This window comes from Psittacula echo, assembly GCF_963264785.1.
Source record: "Psittacula echo genome assembly, chromosome: 1".
NCBI lineage: Eukaryota > Metazoa > Chordata > Aves > Psittaciformes > Psittacidae > Psittacula > Psittacula echo.
Genome location: NC_137735.1, coordinates 3178967 through 3199867, shown reverse-complemented (window position 1 = coordinate 3199867; position 20901 = coordinate 3178967). Strand labels below are relative to the sequence as shown.

The 20901-nt window shown below is 51.2% G+C and overlaps 1 protein-coding gene across 3 annotated transcripts in view; it reads left to right on the top strand.

Annotated features, from left to right (window-relative positions):
* Positions 1 to 20901, top strand: part of PTPRA (protein tyrosine phosphatase receptor type A) — a 113398-nt gene that overhangs the window by 7402 nt on the left and 85095 nt on the right. For 2 of the 3 annotated variants that reach the window (XM_080626550.1, XM_080626549.1), the window contains exon 2: positions 19063 to 19200. The gene's annotated coding sequence lies outside the window, so the exon portion shown is untranslated. Of the gene's footprint in view, positions 1 to 19062; positions 19201 to 20901 lie in introns of those variants that run through there. The other variant, XM_080626551.1, reaches the window with a different exon arrangement.

Here is a 20901-nt window from a genome sequence, read left to right as displayed (position 1 = left end):
GTGTTCAAGGCCAGGTTGGACACAGGGGCTTGGAACAACCTGCTCTAGTGGAAGGTGTCCCTGCCCATGGCAGAGATTGGAACTGGATGAGCTTTAAGGTTCCCTTCCAACTCGATCCATTCTATAATGATTCTTCTATATGAAGGCTCACCGGTATAACTTTAGGCTCACTCTCTGCTGTGCTATCTGTATACTTAGTCTCTGTCTGGAAGCTCACACTTACTCTTCACTTGTTTCTCTGTAGCAGCCCAAGTGCTGCAGCTTCAACCCATCTCCTCAAAGACACTATGCCATCGGTGCTAGGCCTGAATGATGCATTAGAGATGAACAGAGCTGACTTAAAATTAATAATGAATAGAAAAGCATGGCTAATCCTCCAGATTTTCTCTTGGGGAGACTTTAAACCCGTTTGGTTACAGAGAGAGAGATGGTTTTAATCCCAGTCGCTGTGTCATTCTCATCCCAGTGGGAATGCCAGGCGGGATCTTTGGTCAACTCATGGCAGCGGCTTGGTTTTAGACACTCTGCTGGCTGTGACTGGGATTAGAGAGGTTAAATGATTTTTTTTAAGGTTATCTAGGAAAAGAAATGGGAATTCTGTTTCCATGGCTGCAATGGTTTGATTTCAAGTTTTTGTGGATCAAGTTTTCCTGCTTTTAGGTTCTGCTTCGCTGAGTCCTTCATGATCTTTCGACCAGGCAGTGGCCTCCAACACATTCATCTCTAGATCCCTAATCTTTTCCCACCATTTTAACTCTTTGAGGAATGATTGTGCTCATACTGCTGGGCAATGGGTGGATTTGCATTGCAGGCCTCTGCTGGGCTCTGGAGGTCCATTTGGTGAGCACGTCTGGAGCAGCTGCAAGCCTTTCCCATGGGACTAGGGGGGAATCTGTCACCCAGCACTGCTTTAAGAAGCACTCAGCTAACTCATGTGTCAGCTTTCCTGTACCTGGCTTCATCTGAAGTGGTTGTGTGTGAGTGGAGTTGTTATTCCAGTAGGAACCTGGAGATGAGGTCTGTGACCCAGGCATAGAATCATGGAATCAACCAGGTTGGGAAAGCCCTTTAATATCAAGTGAATCCTTCCCCCCAGCACTGCCAAGGCCACCACTAACCCATGGCACTGAGGCCTCGTCTCCACGGTGTGTGAACACTTGCAGGGCCGGTGACTGCAGCCCTGCCCTGGGCAGCCTGTTCCAATGCCTGAGCACCCTCTGGGGCAGGAATTGTTCCTCAGCTCCATCTAAACCTGCCCTGGTGCAGCTTGAGGCCGGTTCCTCTTGTCCCATCCCTTGTTCCTTGGGAGCAGAGCCCAGCCCCTCCTGGCTCCATCCTCCTCTCAGGCACTTGTAGGGAGCGATCAGGTCCCCCCTGAACCTTCTCTTCTCCACACTGAACCCCCCAGGTCCCTCAGCCCTGCCCCATCACACTTGAGTATCTAATACTGCTGCTTGCTCCTGTGTCTTATCCCCTATGTGATGGAGGCTTCACTCTTTGCCTTCCTTGCTATTTGTTAAACTGAGTTCAGTGCCTGTGTGAGATAATTGTCTTCTTCTCCCAGCATCCAGCACATTCTGGGGGGGTGTTGGAGTTTATGTAACTTCCCATATGTTGCCCTGTTCATGTAGGAACCTGAAGGTAAATTGTGAAAGACAGAGAGCTGCTTTGAAAGGATGAACCCTCAGCTGGAGCTCGGCCTGCTTGTGGCAAGCAAAGAGGAACCCAGGGAGCTTCTTTTCTCTCTATACAGCTGAGTGAGCAGCGTGGGATGGAGCAGCTGATGCTGCCCCATTGCCCAACACTGCTGTGGGAGGAGGGCATGGGGAGCTGTCAGCAGGCTCCAGAGCAGGTATGAATTAGGAAGGGTGGTGGTTTCTCTGTGGAGGTGCTGCAGCCCCACCATCATGTCCTTTCTGTCTTTGCAAAGCTTCTGGTTCCCTCTCAGTGGAACCTTAAGTCTGTGTTGGCTGAACCAGTTGGCTGGACCTGCTCTTGATCTCCATTCCCACCTAGATCAAGGGGGTCTTGCAGAAGAGGGTTCTTTGCTCCTGTGGGACACAAGCCCGGCAGCTGGAAGGAGAATCATGGCTCTTGTTTGCTGCAAACTTGACCTTAGCAGTTCCTCGTCTGCTCTGCTTGTTTCTACTCATCATCTCTGAGTGTGGTTCAGTCCCAACTGTGAGAGCTGTTGGAGGCAGGATGCTGCAGTTTGCAGCCTGTCCTTGCTGAACAATGACACAGCTTGAAATTAGGGTGACTGAAATCATCCTAGAGCCCAGCCTGGTTTGGGTTGGAAGGGACCTTAAAGCTCCTCCAGCTCCAACCCCTGCCACGGGCAGGGACCCCTTCCACTGGAGCAGCTTGCTCCAAGCCCCTGTGTCCAACCTGGCCTTGAACACTGCCAGGGATGGGGCAGCCGCAGCTTCTCTGGGCACCCTGGGCCAGCGCCTCAGCACCCTCCCAGGGAAGAGCTTCTGCCTAAGAGCTCATCTCAGTCTCCTCTCTCATCCGGCTCCATTCCCTCTCTACCCCCATGAAGCAAAACCAAGGAGCTCAGCCTGTGAACAAGCCCCTTTTGAACTTAAAGGATTGAGAAACTGCATTTTTACTCTGAAACAGCCTATTTGGTGGATGGGGAGCAAGGAGCCTGAACACAAGAGCATGGAAAGTCCTGGAAGGGGAAAAAGTGCTTCAGAGATGAGCCACCCAGGTCTGGTGATAGCCAGGTGGAACCTTCAGCCAGGGCTCCTGGGGGGCTCCTCAGCATCCAGCCCAGGAACTGACCTATTCAATGGGGGTTTTGGAACTTACTGCAAGACCAGGGCTGCTGTTAGGAAGCCAGGAACTTCGCAGTTGCTCAATACTTGCTCAGCTGCTTTTGTGTGGATTCTTTGCAATGATTTCCTCTTTGTGGAGTGGTTTTAGAGTTGCCAACGTGGGATCTTTGGAGATCAGCTGCTGTGGAATGATGTGTGAAGAGCGGCTCCTCAGCTCCCTTAGCACAGCTCCTCATGCACAGGGAGGGTGATGGTGGATGCATTGAGGGGTTTAATTTGAGGCTCTTCAGTGTCCCACAGGCCAAGAAACATGACACGGATTTAAGGGAATTTCACTTCCTGGAGGCCTGTCTGCTGGAATACCATCCACTCACATCCCAGAAGGTTTTCCTGGCCAGCTGAGCCTGCTTCTTTGTATTTAGTATTGACCTTCCCTTCCCCTGCTGCTTCACTGAGGTGATGTACTTGCAGACATGCTATGATTAACTAATGCAGGACATGGGTGGTAGCTCAGTAACCAGCTTCCATGAGTCCATGGGCAATATTACCTTGTTTACAGGCTCCCAATAAACCCTGCCAGCATTATCCCGAGCCTAGGGCTGGGGAAGAAGTCCCCCACTTCCACATTTCTCTTCCATTTTGCCTGTTACAGTAATTGTTATGGATCTAAAGCATTGCTTGAGCTTTGGGTTCCCTGACAGGACTGGCCTCTTGGTGCAGGAGAGTTATTTTGCTGTTGAAGTGAGAAACTGCAGCCCAGCTCCTTTTGGGATGCTCCTTAGAGCAGCAGAGCTGGTGCAGGGCCTGGAGCACAAGTGTGGTGGGGAACAGCCCGAGTGTGGTGGGGAACAGCCCGAGTGTGGTGGGGAACAGCCCGAGTGTGGTGGGGAACAGCACAAGTGTGGTGGGGAACAGCCCGAGTGTGGTGGGGAACAGCCCGAGTGTGGTGGGGAACAGCCCGAGTGTGGTGGGGAACAGCCCGAGTGTGGTGGGGAACAGCCCGAGTGTGGTGGGAAGCAGCCCGAGTGTGGTGGGGAACAGCACAAGTGTGGTGGGGAACAGCTTATGGACCTGGGGGGGGTTTAGTCTGGAGAAGAGAAGGCCCATGGGGACCTTTGGTAGGGGTTTTGAGGGCTTGTGGGGAGCTAATGCTGACCAAGCCTTGGGACACGATGTGTCTTCAGGCAGATGCTGTGGCACAAGTCCATGGGCTACCAACGTCCATCTTTGGGCCAGCAATCAGGTACCAGTGGCTTTTGTCAAAGATATGGAGGCGTTTTGTGTCCCTGTTCCAGTGGCCCTGCTGTAGCTCTACAGCGTTTTCCAGCCAGTTCTTTGACTGCTCTCATTTGTCTGTGGTCACTTGAGGTGTGGTTACGGCTGATCCCATCCCGCTGTGGTGCTGGATGTTACGTTAGGATCAATGTTTCTCATTGCTCATGGCTTTACTTCATGCATTTTCTGAAGCTGGGACTTGGTTTTACTTTGAAGCAGCGAGAACACTGAATAAAGCACTCCAAAGCTTCCAAAGCATTTGAAATGCATTCTCAAAGTCACTTCCCTCCTGGATCTGACCCCACATATGGGCTCTGAGCTGTGCCTGGGCTGCAGAGACACTTGGATCTACCCCTGGGGAGAAGTGGGTACCTGGGGAGTACTGGGGAATGATGGGATGGAGAAGAAGAACTCAGTATGTGCGTGGTGCTTAGATCTGTTCTTGCTGACAAGAGCCACTTGAATTGATTTGAATGCGAGTTTGGTCCATCCTCTTCTGGAGCTAAATTCATGTCTTGGTTTTTGAAGCTGTGAATCCCAGCTTGGAAGGGACCTCAAGGATCATTTGGTGTTGAGGATCCATAGGCAAAGCATGACCAGGGTGCTAGATGGCCCAGCACCCTGTCCAGCCCACTCTTAACAGTGTCCAGCACTGGGGAGTCGCCACTTCCCTGGGGAGATTATTCCAGTGGCTGCTTGTTCTCATTGGGGAACATCTTCCTCTTGTGTCCAGTCGGAATCTCCCCAGGAGAGATCCCCCCTTGTCTTTCCCATATGACTCCTTGTCCAAAGGGAGTCTCCATCTGCTTTGTAGCCACCCTTTAAACACTGGAACACGGTGACAAGGTCTCCCTGAGCCTTCTCTTCTCCAGGCTGAACAGCCCCAGCTCTCTCAACCTTTCCTCACTCGCTTCCCATTCCTTGGATCCTCTTTGTGGACCCTCTCCAGCCCATCCACACCTTTCCTCTATACCAGAGGGAATCGTTTCCTCCCTCCCTCTCAGCCCCAGCTCCCAAACCCTCCCTTCTCCCCCGTGCCCTGGCAGACAGCAGTGCAGTGTGTTCCTGTGCCAGCAGCAGGCACTGAGCCTGTGCGGGCATCAGGTTTGGAAGCAACAAACCAGGATGACTTCAGAGAAACCTTCTTGTTTCTGCTGAGCTTTCTCTGTGCTCAGAGCCCGGTGATGTTGAACAGGCGCCTCAGGAGCTTGGCTTTTGGGAGCTTCAAGGCTTTGCTGCAGCTCAACTGATGTCCTTGTGTGCTCTGATGGGGCCAGGCTGGAGTGGTCCAGCGTGCACATGGAGTGGCAGCAGACTCCTCCTCACCCTCTGCTCTGCCTGCAGCCAGCACTGCTGAGACCAGTGGTGCTGGGTCATGCCAGAATCTCACCACAGGTCTGTCCTGCAGCATGGGAGTGAGACACAGGGAAGCTGTTTGCATCTGTTTTCATCTCCCTGCTGTGAGTGGATCTTGGATCCTGCCCCTCCATCTCCACGGCCAAGAGCTGAAAGATGATCTTGGAAATGCCTGTTCAAGTGAGTCCAGAGGAGGCCACAGAGATGCTGCGAGGGCTGGAGCAGCTCTGCTCTGGAGCCAGGCTGAGAGAGCTGGGCTGGGTCAGCCTGGACAAGAGAAGGCTCCTGAAGGGGAGACCTGAGAGCAGCTCCAGTGCCTAAAGGGGCTGCAGGAAAGCTGGAGAGGGGCTTGGGACAAGGGCCTGTAGGGCCAGGCCAAGGGGAATGGCTTTAACCTGCCCGAGGGGAGACTGAGCTGAGCTCTTAGGCGGAAGCTCTTCCCTGTGAGGGTGCTGAGGCGCTGGCCCAGGGTGCCCAGAGAAGCTGTGGCTGCCCCATCCCTGGCAGTGCTCAAGGCCAGGTTGGACACAGGGGCTTGGAGCAAGCTGCTCCAGTGGAAGGGGTCCCTGCCTGTGGCAGGGGTTGGAGCTGGAGGAGCTTTAAGCTCCCTTCCAACACAAACCAGTCTGTGATAACTTTATGAATGCGTTGCCTGGCAGTGCAGTACCTGTGCTGCCCTCCTTTCTCCCATCCTTTGCTTTTAGGATGTTGTTCCATAATACGCCTCCGTTGACAAAATCACACTTGTGTCAAGCACTTGCCCGTTTAATTCTTCCATTTGTAGTTTTTCTTTCCTCTGGGCAGGGCTCTTCCTTACAGCTTCAAGTGCAAAGATGCCCGTTTGTTAAGTCTTTCCTGGCTTCAGAGTTGAAGCTCTTTAGTATTCCTGTCTTCTGTGAGCTCTCTTCCATGAACTTCCCTTCACTCACCATCCTACTCCCATTTATCAAAGCCTGCCTTGCCCACTGGGAGGGACAGGGGTATTCCTGCTATGTCCTACAAGGCTGCCTGCTGTCCCTAGGGAAAAGGGGAGACGTGTGAAAGAGAAGGAGCTTCCATTCTTGTTGAAAAGTACCGGGTTTCATGCTCTAAGCCTGAAGTGTCTTGCTTGGAGAATAGCTCTGATGTGTGTAACGATGCTGACTGCTTCCCACACGACTTACCCACTGCCTGATCCAAAAGGGATTTATTCCCTCAGAATTGGGGCTCGTCCAACTCACTTTAAGTAATGAGCAGCTGAAAAAGCACCGCTTTTGTGTTTTCCTTGCAGAAAACATCCTGCAGAAGACTCATGATTAATAACAAGCTGCTAAACCTTGTCACCTTTGATAGCCAGGAACATGCTATAGCTGAACCCAGTGCTTTAGTCCCATAACCTCCCTTTAACCCTGGTGCAGCTGTGCCTATTTCCCCATTAATATTTGCACTTTATATCCATAGAAGCACAGAATGATGCTCCAGTGTTGAGAGGAAATGAAGGTGTGAAGAGCTGAGGAGTTGTTCTGTGACAGAAGGGAGCTGGTGTGAGCTGTAGGTGGTGTTTTGGAGGGGTTATTTTTCTGCTCCTTCCTTTCTGCACATATGGGACCACATGTGACGATGGGGGAAGGCAGCTCAGCTTGCTTACCTTGGTCTGAAACCGCTCACCCTGCCTTGGAGGATCCCACTGTGGAACATCTCCCAGCTCCAGTCAGTGTCCCGACTGCCTAACTCTTGCTTCTTGTAAGGCTGAAGTGAAAATGTGGACACCAGATGTGACCTGACAGTTCTATCATGTTTAACATCTCTATCCAGATGTTTCCAGCTTGTAGTGCTCGTTTCCACTTACACTTCTCCAAGAGCTAAATCCAAGATGCTGCCTGCTTGGATGTCTGGGAAGAGGAGTCAAACCTTGTTAGTGGTGGGGTCTTTTACATCCATTCAGGTAGGGCAACACTGTCCATCCCCAAACTGCCCCATGCATCTAAAATCTGCTTGTAGTGAAGGGTTTTCTTCTTTAAAGGATCAAAAAGGACATATTGGAAAGGGCTTGGAGCAAGCTGCTCTAGTGGAAGGTGTCCCTGCCCATGGCAGGGGTTGGAACTGGATGAGCTTTAAGGTCCCTTCCAACCCAAACCATGATTCTATGGCAAGCAAGAGGAGTAAGACTATTCTGGAGCAGTTTGAAGCCAGTGGGAATGCTTTCTCTGAGGGATGCTGTTCCCTTGAGACTGCCTGTTCTTCCCTTAACTCTCACTGCATGTGAGCACTGAGCGCTGAAGGATTCCTGAATGTTTCTAACTCCATTTGCAAGGCAAAATGCTCTTCCAGCCTCCTGCATGACAGGAGATGCTGTAATTGGGCTGCAGCAGGACCTGCAGTTGTAATGGGAAAGGCAGAGCAGACTCAAATCTCATCCTCCGCTGGCTCTGTGAGAGCTCAAGGTAGTTAAAATAACCCCAAACCCAACCATTGCTTTTGACATGTGAAATTGGTCTGGGCAGAACATTAGGAAACAGCATACTGCAGGGGATGAGATGATCTAATGCATCTGACTTGAAAGGAGCATGCTCCCATGGAAACTTGCTTCTGTGCCTATTGCAGAGCGTGGGCTGCTGCCCCAGTCTCCCCTGCACCCCCAGTACCATTCCAACACAGCAAGTCCCACTTGAACTTCTCTTCTGCCTTTTGTGCATGTTCCTTGTTCCTGGTTCGCTCTGTTCCTGCATAGCCTGTTTTTTGTCAGAGGAAAGACTTCCAGGATGCTACTGGCAACTGATTGTCCGTTTCCTGAGGAAAAGTCCTTGCTTTTAAGTAGTTTGCCTGAGCTCTTGGCTATTGCAGTGCAGCAGAGGCTTCCTGTGTTGGTTGACCTTCTTGGGATGAAGACGCAGCCACCCACATGCAGCTCTGAGAGGGAAGTCTGGAGAGCAAATCTGTGCTGTGGGTTTTCACCATCGCTGCTTTGTTGTTGCTTTGACATTGCAGTTGTGATGTGTGATGATCCTCGGGGTAGCAACAGGGATTTACACGCAGAAGCTCCCCCTTGTTTAATGCTGTTGGACATTGAGGGATGTGGGGATGGGAACTGGGCTGGAGCAGGACACAGCGGTTGGACAAGGAGCTCCCTGTGACCCAGCTTCAGTGCGTGCTTGAACCCAGAACCCCCCCATGTGCTGAACTGCACCCCCAGAGCATGAGCAGCAGCTCAGGGAGGGGAGATTTGGGTTGGATATAAGGAAGCTCTTCCCTGTGAGGGTGCTGAGGCGCTGGCCCAGGGTGCCCAGAGAAGCTGTGGCTGCCCCATCCCTGGCAGTGTTCAAGGCCAGGTTGGACACAGGGGCTTGGAGCAAGCTGCTCCAGTGGAAGGGGTCCCTGCCCGTGGCAGCGGTTGGAGCTGGAGGAGCTTTAAGGTCCCTTCCAAACCAATCCAGGCTGGGATTCTGTGTTCTTTGAGCTGTGGGAAGTCACAGTTCCAGCTCGGAGGCTTGGGCTAAGGATGCTTCTACAATGGCAGATCCTCCCCTCTCCTTCCTCTGTCAGCCCTGACTGCAAACCAGCACTTAATGAAAGCAGCTCTTTATCCTAAAGACACTGGAAGGGATTTGGCATCCCAGGTGGACAGGAGCTTGTTTGCATCCGAGTTACTCAAGGTTCTCCTTTAATAAAGCATTGGTGTTCCCCGTTTGGCTGCTTGAACATTGGCTGATGTATGCCTGTGTGTAATCATAGGTGTGGTGTGGACTTTCCCAACAGAGCATTGCTTATTCAGTCCCATCCCTGTGCTCTCGTGCTGCATGAAGAATAGCAAAGACTGTCTTCTGATCTGATTCTTGCTGGTTTGCTCAGGAGCAGGTGCCAACAGCTACTGTGGGCATGCATGAAGTGATAGAGCATCACAGGATGGTTTGTGTTGGAGGAGACCTTAAAGCTCCTCCAACTCCAACCCCTGCCACGGGCAGGGACACCTTCCACTGGAGCAGCTTGCTCCAAGCCCCTGTGTCCAACCTGGCCTTGAACACTGCCAGGGATGGGGCAGCCACAGCTTCTCTGGGCACCCTGGGCCAGCGCCTCAGCACCCTCACAGGGAAGAGCTTCTGCCTAAGAGCTCATCTCAGTCTCCCCTCTGGCAGGTTAAAGCCATTCCCCTTGGCCTGTCCCTACAGGCCCTTGTCCCAAGCCCCTCTCCAGGTTTCCTGCAGCCCCTTTAGGCACTGGAGCTGCTCTAAGGTCTCCCCTTCAGGAGCCTTCTCTTGTCCAGGCTGAACCAACCCAGTGCTATCAACCTCTCACCAGACCCTGTTGTTTGGTCCTTTTGGTGTCTCAGGACCAGGCTTTACACACTGGGCACTCATTATTTGTTGTTCATCCCATCTTCCTATAGAAAAGAGCACAAGGACATGAGATGAGGCCACAAAGGAGCACATGTGCTGGGTGCTGAAGGCTCATCTCTGGCTTGTCAGCACATGGGAATATCTATATGGCAAGTGACACTTGTGGAGATGGGGATGCTCCTGACTGAGGTCAGAGCAGATGGAAGACACAGCCTGAACCAGCCTGTCTGGTTTATGCTTTATTAATTAGACATGTTATCAGACTCATCTGTGTTTTCTTTCCTCTTCTCTTTCCAAACCAGTTCTGCTGCTTCTTTCCCTGCAGAGGAGCTCAGTTGGAACCTTTCAAGCAATGCCTCTTTGTTGTGCTCTTTACTAATGCTGTAAAAGCTGTGGGTGAAGACGTGGTGGAGCTTTGTGAGCTGTGGGTATCACAAGGTTTGGAGTTGATGGTGCTCTCCTGCTGGCACATTCCCAACCTGTGTGCTGTTGGTGTTTGCCAACACCTCTACCCCACGTGGTAAGCTCTGCTGCTGCTTGAGGAAACATGCTTAAACCTTATGTGGATCAAAAAGGTGACTGGATAAAGGCATGGAAGGAAGATCCCTGGGCAAAAGCAGTCCATGCTGGAGACGGGGAAGTGTTCTGGGAGAAGATGGGATCTCTGGGGAGAGCTGGGCTTGTTCAGCCTGGAGAAGAGAAGGTGACGGGGATGACTTAGAGCAGCTCCCAGTGCTTACAGGAAGCTGCTCTAAGGTCTCCCCTTCAGGAGCCTTCTCTTGTCCAGGCTGCCCCAGCCCAGCTCTCTCAGCCTGGCTCCAGAGCAGAGCTGCTCCAGCCCTCGCAGCATCTCCATGGCCTCCTCTGGCCTCGCTCCAGCAGCTCCACGTCCCTCTTGTGCTGCTGCCCCAGAGCTGGATCAGGGCTGCAGGGGGGGTCTCCCCAGAGCACAGCAGAGGGGCAGGATCCCCTCCCTGAGCTGCTGTTCACGCTCTGGGGGTGCACCCAGCACACGGGGGGGTTCTGGGCTCAAGCGCTCACTGAAGCCAGGTGATGGGGAGCTTCTCCTCACCCAGCACCCCCAAGTCCTTCTCCTCAGCTTTGGTTTAGATTTGCTTCATGTCCAATGTTCTTCCAGGGAAAACACTGAAAGAGCCGGCCCTGTGGAGCTGGGGGCAGATGGCTGTTTGCCAGTGAAGGTTTGTCAGCTCCCTCGGATATTGCACAGATCCCTTCCCTTCCAGCAGGACAAGATGATGACCGTGTCCAGACTCTTCCCTTGTGCATACACAGCACATGTTCCCCTTGAAGTCCTTCTCCCAGGCATGGCTTTGTGCATGCACAGCATCTGCCTCGTTAATGGGATGCTGCTGCCTTACATCAGCAAGTTAATTTGGTCCCTCAGTGCAGGGATATTTCCTGCTGCTGCATCCTCTTTCTAAAGCTGCACATCTACCTCCGGCCCTTCGCTGCTGGTGTGATACATGGTGCTGAGCACCAGCAGAGCTTAAATCCCAGCTAAACCTTCGGGATTGCTTCCAGGAGATGCTCATGGTGAGAGGGCTACTGGAGCCATTTGAATGCTGGGGTGTTTATCATGCTTCCTGTAAGCACAGCAGGAGACTGCAGCCTCTGCAGAGCCTGAGAGCTCTGCATCACCCTGATCTCAGAGAGCTTTGGGCACAGGTGTGTGCAGGCTGAGGTCTCTCAGGTTTGTTTCCAGCTGAGGGTAAAGCTTCTGTGGGACCTGTGCTTCTTTCTCCCCTTGCATCCAACTCTGATGATGTTATAACACAGTTTTGCAGGCTGGTTGCTCCTGAAAGGAAGCATTCCTGTGCTAGGGAAGGGAAAAACCAACCTCAGGAATATGGATCTTATGTGGTCCAACACTGTAGACACCATTGAGTCACTGCTGAAAGCCTCAAAGCAAAACAGATGTTCAGTTTCTAGTGCTGAGGTATTAAAAGGTACCAGAAAAGTAGTTTTAACTAAAGAGAGTTTAACCTAAAGCCTGGACAAGAGAAGGCTCCTGAAGGGGGGACCTTAGAGCAGCTCCAGTGCCTAAAGGGGCTGCAGGAAAGCTGGAGAGGGGCTTGGGACAAGGGCCTGTAGGGACAGGCCAAGGGGAATGGCTTTAACCTGCCAGAGGGGAGACTGAGCTGAGCTCTTAGGCAGAAGCTCTTCCCTGGGAGGGTGCTGAGGCGCTGGCCCAGGGTGCCCAGAGAAGCTGTGGCTGCCCCATCCCTGGCAGTGTTCAAGGCCAGGTTGGACACAGGGGCTTGGAGCAAGCTGCTCCAGTGGAAGGGGTCCCTGCCCATGGCAGGGGCTGGAACTGGAGGAGCCTTAAGGTCCCTTCCAACATAAACCAGGCTGGGATCCTATGATGACTGTCACTGCTGTGCAGGCCTTGGCCTTTTGAGTAAGAGACAATTTTTGAAGACCTATGTTTTTAAATACCTATGTATTTAAATACCTATGTTCCTACCTATGTATAGGATCAGAACTGTGATTCCAGCAAGCTGGGCTCCTTGGGCAGCTTACGCTGGAAGCTCCTTGAGATGCTTCTGCCTAAGTGTTAAGTATCCTTTCCTTTGATCATTGGTGTGAAACCTGCAGTGCTCTCTTGTTTGAAGCACAAGTGCTGTGTCCCTCCTTGCAGACCCATGTGGGAAAGCACACAACTTATTGGTGGGATGTGAAGGGGATGGAATTGTGTCCTGGTCCCCCTTCTCAGCAGCGTGTGCATTGTGAGTGCTCATGGATTTCTCAATCCAGTGAGTATCTAACATAAACCACATGCAAAGTCCTGAGAAAGAGCATCATGGCCTGAAGTTTCCTCCTAAACAAGTCCGTCTATCCCTACTCTGTGCCCTTCCTGGGGTAGTGACTTGTGTATTTGGCTGTTTAATGTCAGAGCATCACCAGGGAAGGACAGAGAAGACTAAGGCTGCTCCCCTTGGTAACTGCGAAGTGGGTTTGAAGCTGAGCCCAAGTGGGAGCTGGATCCATGGCTCCATGTCACTGGTTCCACAGGATTTACCCATTCTTGTGGCAAGTTCTAGATGGTTTCTAGTAAGAAAAAGGCGTTTTGGATCTCCTCTGAGGGTGTCTCCCTTTATAGGCTTTCTGAGGAGCCTGATGCTGAGCACTTAACCTTCCATCCCCCTGAAGGGAAGAGGGGCAGACATCAAGCCTTGTTGGCACCTTTTCTCCTCAATTCTTGCATTTACTTGTTCTTCATTGGGCTTTCAAGAGAGTCTCTGCCAAAAGGAAGATGCTAAAACTGAGCATCATTATTGTGGTGATGGAAGCAATCAAAGAGGCCATCGGGTGCCTGGTCTGGGTGCAGTGGATGGAAGGAGCAGGAAGGGTTTGATCTGATCTGCTGGCACACACTGGGCTCCAGGAGTTAATGTTGCCACTGGCTTCTCTGTCCATTTGTCATCCATTTGTGCTGGAAGTAAACGGCATTTTCTTGCACTAAGTTTAGGCTCCAGTGCTGGAGTCTATGTCTGTCATCCATACAAATGATGCTGTCTGTGCCTCTTTCACTTCTTCGTCTAAACTCAGCTCTCTGGTGATGAGCTTCCCTGTGTGATACCAGATTTCATAGTGACCTATGAGTGTTTTTCTGTCCTGCATATGCTGTTTCATAGAACCATAGGGTCATCTAGGTTGGAAAACACCTTTAAGCTCATCCAGTCCAACCGTTCCCAGCACTGCCAAGGCCACCACTAACCCATGGCACTGAGGCCTCGTCTCCACGGGCTGTGAACACTTGCAGGGACGGTGCCTGCAGCCCTGCCCTGGGCAGCCTGTTCCAATGCCTGAGCACCCTCTGGGGCAGGAATTGTTCCTCAGCTCCATCTAAACCTGCCCTGGTGCAGCTTGAGGCCGGTTCCTCTTGTCCCATCCCTTGTTCCTTGGGAGCAGAGCCCAGCCCCTCCTGGCTCCATCCCCCTCTCAGGCACTTGTAGGGAGCGATCAGGTCCCCCCTGAGCCTTCTCTTCTCCACACTGAACCCCCCAGGTCCCTCAGCCCTTCCCCATCACACTTGGGCTCCAGGCCCTGCACCAGCTCCAGTGCCCTTCTCTGGCCCTGCTCCAGCCCCTCAATGTCTCTCTTGTAGTGAGGGGCCCAGAGCTGAGCACAGGATTCGAGGTGCAGCCTCACCAGTGCCCAGTTTCCCTGCAGTCTCTATCACTGCAATAATCAAGCAGTTTCCCTCAAGAACACCGAGCAGATAAATGTGAGATTCTCCAGGTTTTCTGAGCCAGAACTGTTAAGTACAGGTAGGAGATGGAACAGATCAGCCTGGAAACCATGTCCAACACTCTCCAAAGAGAAATCCTGCTTGACCAACTTGAGGAACTTCCATGACGAAGCGACTGGCCTGGTAGATGAGAGAATGGCAGATATTGTCTACCTGCACTTCAGTAGGGCCTTAGACCCTGACCCATAAGACCTAGAAGATCCTCATAGAGAAGCTGTTGATGGATGGACTGGGTGAGCAGAGTGAGGAGGGTTGAAAACTGCCTGACTGATGGGGCCCACAGCGTGGTGACACCCAGCTTGGCAGGGAAGGACATGGGGGTCCTGATGAACACCGCGTTGACCATGAGCCAGCAACGTGTGCTTGTGGCAAAGGGGGGCAGTGGTGTCCTGGGCTGCATTGGACAGAGCGTTGCCAGCAGGTTGAGGAAGGGGATCCTTCCTGGAGCGCTGTGTCCAGTTCTGGGATCCCCAGCACCAGAGAGACATGGACAGACTGGAGAGAGCCCAGTGAAGGGCACAGAGATGATGCAGGGGCTGCAGCATCCCTGCTATAAGGAAAGGCTGAGAGAGTGGGACTGCTCCGGGGAGTCTCATCCATGTCCGTAGATGGCTGAGGTGGGGGTGCATAGAGGATGGAGCCAGGCTCTGGGTGGCCCTGTCTGAACAGGGGCTGGACCAGACGATCCCCAGAGCTCCCTTCCAACATCAACCACTCTGATTCTGTAACAGGATACACCCCTGCATCCTCAGGAGCCACAGGGATGCGCTGAGCTGAGGTAGGGCTGTGAGTGCATTCAGCACTGTGTGTGATCACACTCGTTTGGTGTGTGCTGTATACATATACAATAGTTTAATAATGCTTCTCTTGCTGCTGTGGAGTCATTTCTGTCCCTATGAAAGTGTTTTCTCTCACTTGCTTCCTCCTTTCACCTTCCCAGATGTCTCCTTGGAGTGGACTTCCAGGACTCTCATTGTTCTTCTCCTTCTCCTCCTTGGCTAAATGGCTTCTTTCTTTCCATGTGTGGCTTTCCAGAGCTCTGCAAAATGCTCTTTCCCTGCTGCTATTTGAAGCATGAGCTGCAAAAGGAAGGCGAGGGAGCCCTAATTCAGATGCATTTCTTCCTTTATCTATTTTTCCTTATTCAAAGCCACAAATAAGCCATTCTAATTCTTGATGCCATCTGGGAATGCTGCCTGTTTGAATGGCGTTTGTAGTGCTTTATCTGTCAAAGAGGAGGGGGAAGAAGAGCATCTCTGCATTAGCAGCAATAACCTATCTGCCACAAACTGCACCCTGTGCTCCCATCTACCACAAACCCCAAAGCAAACAAAGCTCATGCAGAGGCAGGAAGTGTTTTGGGCGTAGATCTTTGCTCTCACCAGGTCTGGGCTCACCGCAGCAGGCAGCAGCGCTGCGCTTCACTCAGGTGGGTTTATATTGAGCTCTCACTGCTCCATCCGATGGGGTTGGGCAGCTCCATGGGGTTTAAAGCATCCTCTGCAGGAGTCTCCTGGCCATGCTGGGTGGAAATGTCCCATGGAGGGAGGGATGGGGCTGCTGCATGGAGCAGGGGTGAGCTCCGGACAGCCCAGCCTCCAGGTGCCTTCATTTTGGCTTCGAGCCTCTGTTTTCATAATCCTGCCCTGATCCTGGGGCTTCTGCATGGAGCAGAGTGAGAGGAACCTCCAGTCTGACCAGGTTTAATGGGAAGCAGGGTGCTCCCATTGCCTGAGCTCAGAGGTGGTGGTGGAGTCAGGTGGCCTTGGATATAGCAGGGGACCTCAGCAATGCCAGGATGTGATTTTCATAGACTGGTTTGGGTTGGAAGGGACCTTAAAGCTCCTCCAGCTCCAACCCCTGCCATGGGCAGGGACCCCTTCCACTGGAGCAGCTTGCTCCAAGCCCCTGTGTCCAACCTGGCCTTGAACACTGCCAGGGATGGGGCAGCCACAGCTTCTCTGGGCACCCTGTGCCAGCGCCTCAGCACCCTCCCAGGGAAGAGCTTCTGCCTCAGAGCTCATCTCAGTCTCCCCTCTGGCAGGTTCAAGCCATTCCCCTTGGCCTGTCCCTACAGGCCCTTGTCCCAAGCCCCTCTCCAGGTTTCCTGTAGTCTCATGGCTTTTTCTGGTGTGCTTTATCCCATGTTCATGCAAGTTTATCAAACCATCACTGGACTGAGATTTAGCATCAGGTCTTTAGGGAAGCTTGTTACAGTGATGTGTAACAGAATAAAACCATAACTGCTTAGCTTTAATGTGTCAAAGTGACTCATTTCAAATATATTGGAGGTATGAGGCTGTAGAAGATATGGAAGCAGGGAAAACATCCATGTCCCTATAGCTATCCCCTCTTTCCCTATGGCTATTTCCCTTTCCTGCCTGCATATAGAGCAGTTCCCTCTGCTCCCATCCCGCTGGAGGCCAGGGAAGCAGCAGACACCCTTCAAAGGATTATTCTATTTGATCAGGCTTTGCACTGGGTTGTAGATAAAGCCCTTGATGTTTACTGGGCCATTAAACATTTATTAGCCTCTACCCCAGCGTGTTGGTAGCCCTGTAACTACAGCTGTGAGTCAAGTGAAGAGTGGGGTCAGCAGCTGCCTTTTGCTTTGGGATTGTAAATGGAAAAGCAGGTCATGTCCTTCATGAAGAGCCCAGATGCCTTGGAGAGAAGGGGCACATGAGTGGAGCTCCTCCTTATCCCGAGGAAAGTCTGGAATCTTAGGAAGTGGGAGCATTTAAACAACAAGGAGAAAAGATTAGGAATTAGAAGTTAATGTGTCCCTGTGCTACCTAAAATGCTTCATGCCCTGGGATCAGAGTGGCTCTTGGATCTGGATGTGATGAGGTTGAAGGAGGGTTCCTGCCTCAGTTTTCCCTCATCGGCATTCCCATCCTCGGACCTTTATTTCCCTTCCACCCCTTTCCCAAGCTTTGATGGGGAGAGGGGCTGCATCACCGCAGGGCTGAGCTTTGGCTGGTGGGGTCTTGGCTGCTGCACCTGATGGGATCATCGTGAAAGGAGGAATATGAAGGGATTTACTCATTGCTGGGAGGCTGCAGCCTGGCGCTGCACACCACAGGCAATCCCTCTGAAGTCAATGGGATTGCAGAGCGTGTAAATCACTGTGGAGTTTGGCTTTTTCCTGGAAAAGTGGGGGGATATTTGTTCTGCTTGCATGGAAATTGCTTCTAATACAACTCTCTAGACATGAGCAGTCCTTCTAATCACACCGCTGCTCCTCGCAGTCCCGGAGTTACTCCTGCTATGCTCTCATTTGGAATGATTCCTTACAAATCACTGTGTGGGAAGGATGCGTGGGAATGGCTCCAGTAGGAGCATGTCCTCATGCGCTTGGGACCCGCGGTGTGAATGGAGGAAGGAGACGGGGTTGTTTTCACACTCTCTCATTTTGAGTCCCTGACGTATTCCTGTTCCAACATTTAGGTGGTGTCAGGATGAGGGATAATTAGAGAGAGCTTGTTCGGCTACAAAGCCGGATCAGGAATCCTCATTGCCGTGAGGAAGCATGGATTATTTGGTAGGGAATGCAAAGCGATGGAGTGGGTATGCAGGGAGGAGATGCTGCTTCTTCCTTGTGGCTGCAGAGTGCATTTACTTTCTACACCACCTTCAGAGAGGTACACTGATTGTCCCATTTATGAAATCATGGAATCATCGATGGACCTTAAAGCTCCTCCAGCTCCAACCCCTGCCACAGGCAGGGACCCCTTCCCCTAGAGCAGCTTGCTCCAAGCCCCTGTGTCCAACCTGGCCTTGAACACTGCCAGGGATGGGGCAGCCACAGCTTCTCTGGGCACCCTGTGCCATCACATCCATATCTAAGCCCCTGCCTTAAACCCAGCCTTATTTCTCTTCTCTAGAGGAGGCAGGGTGTGGGCAGGGGCAGGAGCAGGACAGGCAGCATCAGTGGAAAGAGGAGACAAACCTTTCAAGCACACAAACCCTTCTGGAGGCCTGACACAGGGGAAGGTGCCTTCAAAGCTACCCTCTGCTCATGGAAATGGCTCCAAGCTGGAATTAGGCATGTATCAGACCATCTACAGAAGCAGATGGGTGGCTCTGCTCGAGCTGTGGGTATGTTAGTAAGGAGGAGAGGAAAACAATATCTATTTCATTAAGCTGGGGGAGAGACAAGTGAATTATTCCCTTGGCAACCGGCTTGATGGGACCTGGTTGTTTTCTCAATTATTCACATATATATATTGAGTTTCTCAGTTACTTTCTGTTGGAACTGGAAGAGCTTTGAGGTCCCTTCCAACTCAAACCACTCTGGGATTCTGTGCTCTCCTGCTCCCTCCTACCAACCACGGTTGGTGTCATGTACAGCTTCTAGCTTTGCTGTAGAGGAGGGGTGCCCCAGCACAGCCTGACTCACGCAGCCGAGGTTCTGCTCCTCTCTACTCTTCTGAAGAGAACTCTCCTTTACCATCCCAGGTCCAAATTGGTCCTAATTATTCCATGCAAAATGAAGTTGCTTCAACAGGAAGGAATTAGAACAACAAATTAATCTTGAATAAAGAGGACTCGCTGCTGCCTGCTCTAGTGGAAGGTGGCCCTGCCCGTGGCAGTGGGTTGGAGCTGGATGAACTTGAAGGTCCCTTCCAACCCAAACCATTCCATGATTCTCTGTTCTTTCCAGCTTCAGGCCAAGTGACTTATGTTCCTCTTTGTCCTCTCTGCAAAACAGCCCAGTTTAAGTTTTGTTGCTCATTAGGCTCTTGCTGTATCAGCAGACTGAGTAGCCTTGGGTTAGTCCCTAAATGGCCCAAGCTATGGTCTTCGGTCTTCTTGACCACCTCCATGCCTTCTGCAAGCTGTTGTACCTGCAGCTGTGCTTGTAATACTCTGATAAGCTTATTTCATACAGAGACCACATTTGTGGCTGGGACAATCTCAGTTACATGAGACAATCCCAGGCATCCATCGCAAACCTCAAGCAGTTGGGGCAGTAAAAAGCCTGTTTGCTTAATACAGCTGATGATGTGAAATGACTACTTTGTCTTGGGACTGCCATTAACTGGGTGTTCCTCTCTCACAGGGCACATCGAGAATAATCATCAGCCTTACTAAGGATTGATTGTGTCCTCCCCCTTGGTGTCCTGCTTTGATTTGGATCGGATAAAGCTTTGACCGTCACGTCGGGGAGGTGAAGAGTTGAATGAAGGTCCCTGCTAAGGTACAGTAGAAACTTCAATGAGCTTGTTTGGGGTGTGAAGCTGGTCCTGCCTAAGCTGTGCAGGAGAAGAGCAGCCTTTGGAGGTGCTGGTGGATGGATTCACTTCTCTTAGTCTTACTATATATGTACAATGAGAAACCCATGCTCCATCGTTCCTCTGGTTGGTCTTCATGAGCATGGCCTTCTTAGGCTGGGGTTGTCTTTGTTTTGGTGCAAACTTGCATGAATCCAGTATTTTCTCTTTGTTTCCTTTAATTTTGGAACTCCAGTCTGTGCTCTGAGCTAGGCAGAGTTGGGTATCAATGTTTGTGCTGGTTTGAAGAAGGCTTTTCTTTATGGCTTTTTTATCTTGGTTACACAAACCCGTGTTAGACTGAAATACACTGACCTCTGCTCTTACCTTGGCACAGATAGGCACATAATTCTGGCATGAGTGGTTTATTGAGAAGGGAGAAAGGAGAAACCCAGAGTGTTTTTGAAGAAAGGAAGGTCATGGAGTGAGAAGGAAGGTTATGGAGTAAGAAGGAAGGTCGTGGAGTAAGAGGGAAGGTTATGGAGTAAGAAGGAAGGTCGTGGAGTAAGAAGGAAGGTTGTGGAGTAAGAAGGAAGGTCGTGGAGTAAGAAGGAAGGTTGTGGAGTAAGAAGGAAATCATGGAGTAAGAAGGAAGGTCGTGGAGTAAGAAGGAAGGTCGTGGAGTAAGAAGGAAGGTCGTGGAGTGAGAAGGAAAGTCATGGAGTAAGAAGGAAGGTTGTGGAGTAAGAAGGAAGGTTATGGAGTAAGAAGGAAATCATGGAGTAAGAAGGAAGGTTATGGAGTAAGAAGGAAGGTCGTGGAGTAAGAAGGAAGGTCGTGGAGTAAGAAGGAAGGTTGTGGAGTAAGAAGGAAGGTCGTGGAGTAAGAAGGAAAGTCATGGAGTAAGAAGGAAGGTTATGGAGTAAGAAGGAAGGTTATGGAGTAAGAAGGAAGGTTATGGAGTAAGAAGGAAGGTTATGGAGTAAGAAGGAAGGTTATGGAGTAAGAAGGAAATCATGGAGTAAGAAGGAAGGTCGTGGAGTAAGAAGGAAGGTCGTGGAGTAAGAGGGAAGGTCGTGGAGTAAGAAGGAAGGTTATGGAGTAAGAAGGAAGGTTATGGAGTAAGAAGGAAGGTTATGGAGTAAGAAGGAAGGTTATGCAGTAAGAAGGAAATCATGGAGTAAGAAGGAAGGTCGTGGAGTAAGAAGGAAGGTCGTGGAGTAAGAGGGAAGGTCGTGGAGTAAGAAGGAAGGTTATGGAGTAAGAAGGAAGGTTATGGAGTAAGAAGGAAATCATGGAGTAAGAAGGAAGGTTATGGAGTAAGAAGGAAGGTTGTGGAGTAAGAAGGAAGGTTATGGAGTAAGAAGGAAATCATGGAGTAGGAAGGAAGGTTATGGAGTAAGAAGGAAGGTCATGGAGTAAGAAGGAAGGTTATGGAGTAAGAAGGAAGGTTGTGGAGTAAGAAGGAAGGTTGTGGAGTAAGAGGGAAGGTCGTGGAGTAATAAGGAAGGTTGTGGAGTAAGAAGGAAGGTTATGGAGTAAGAAGGAAGGTTATGGAGTAAGAAGGAAGGTTATGGAGTAAGAAGGAAGGTTGTGGAGTAAGAAGGAAGGTTATGCAGTAAGAAGGAAATCATGGAGTAAGAAGGAAGGTCGTGGAGTAAGAAGGAAGGTCGTGGAGTAAGAGGGAA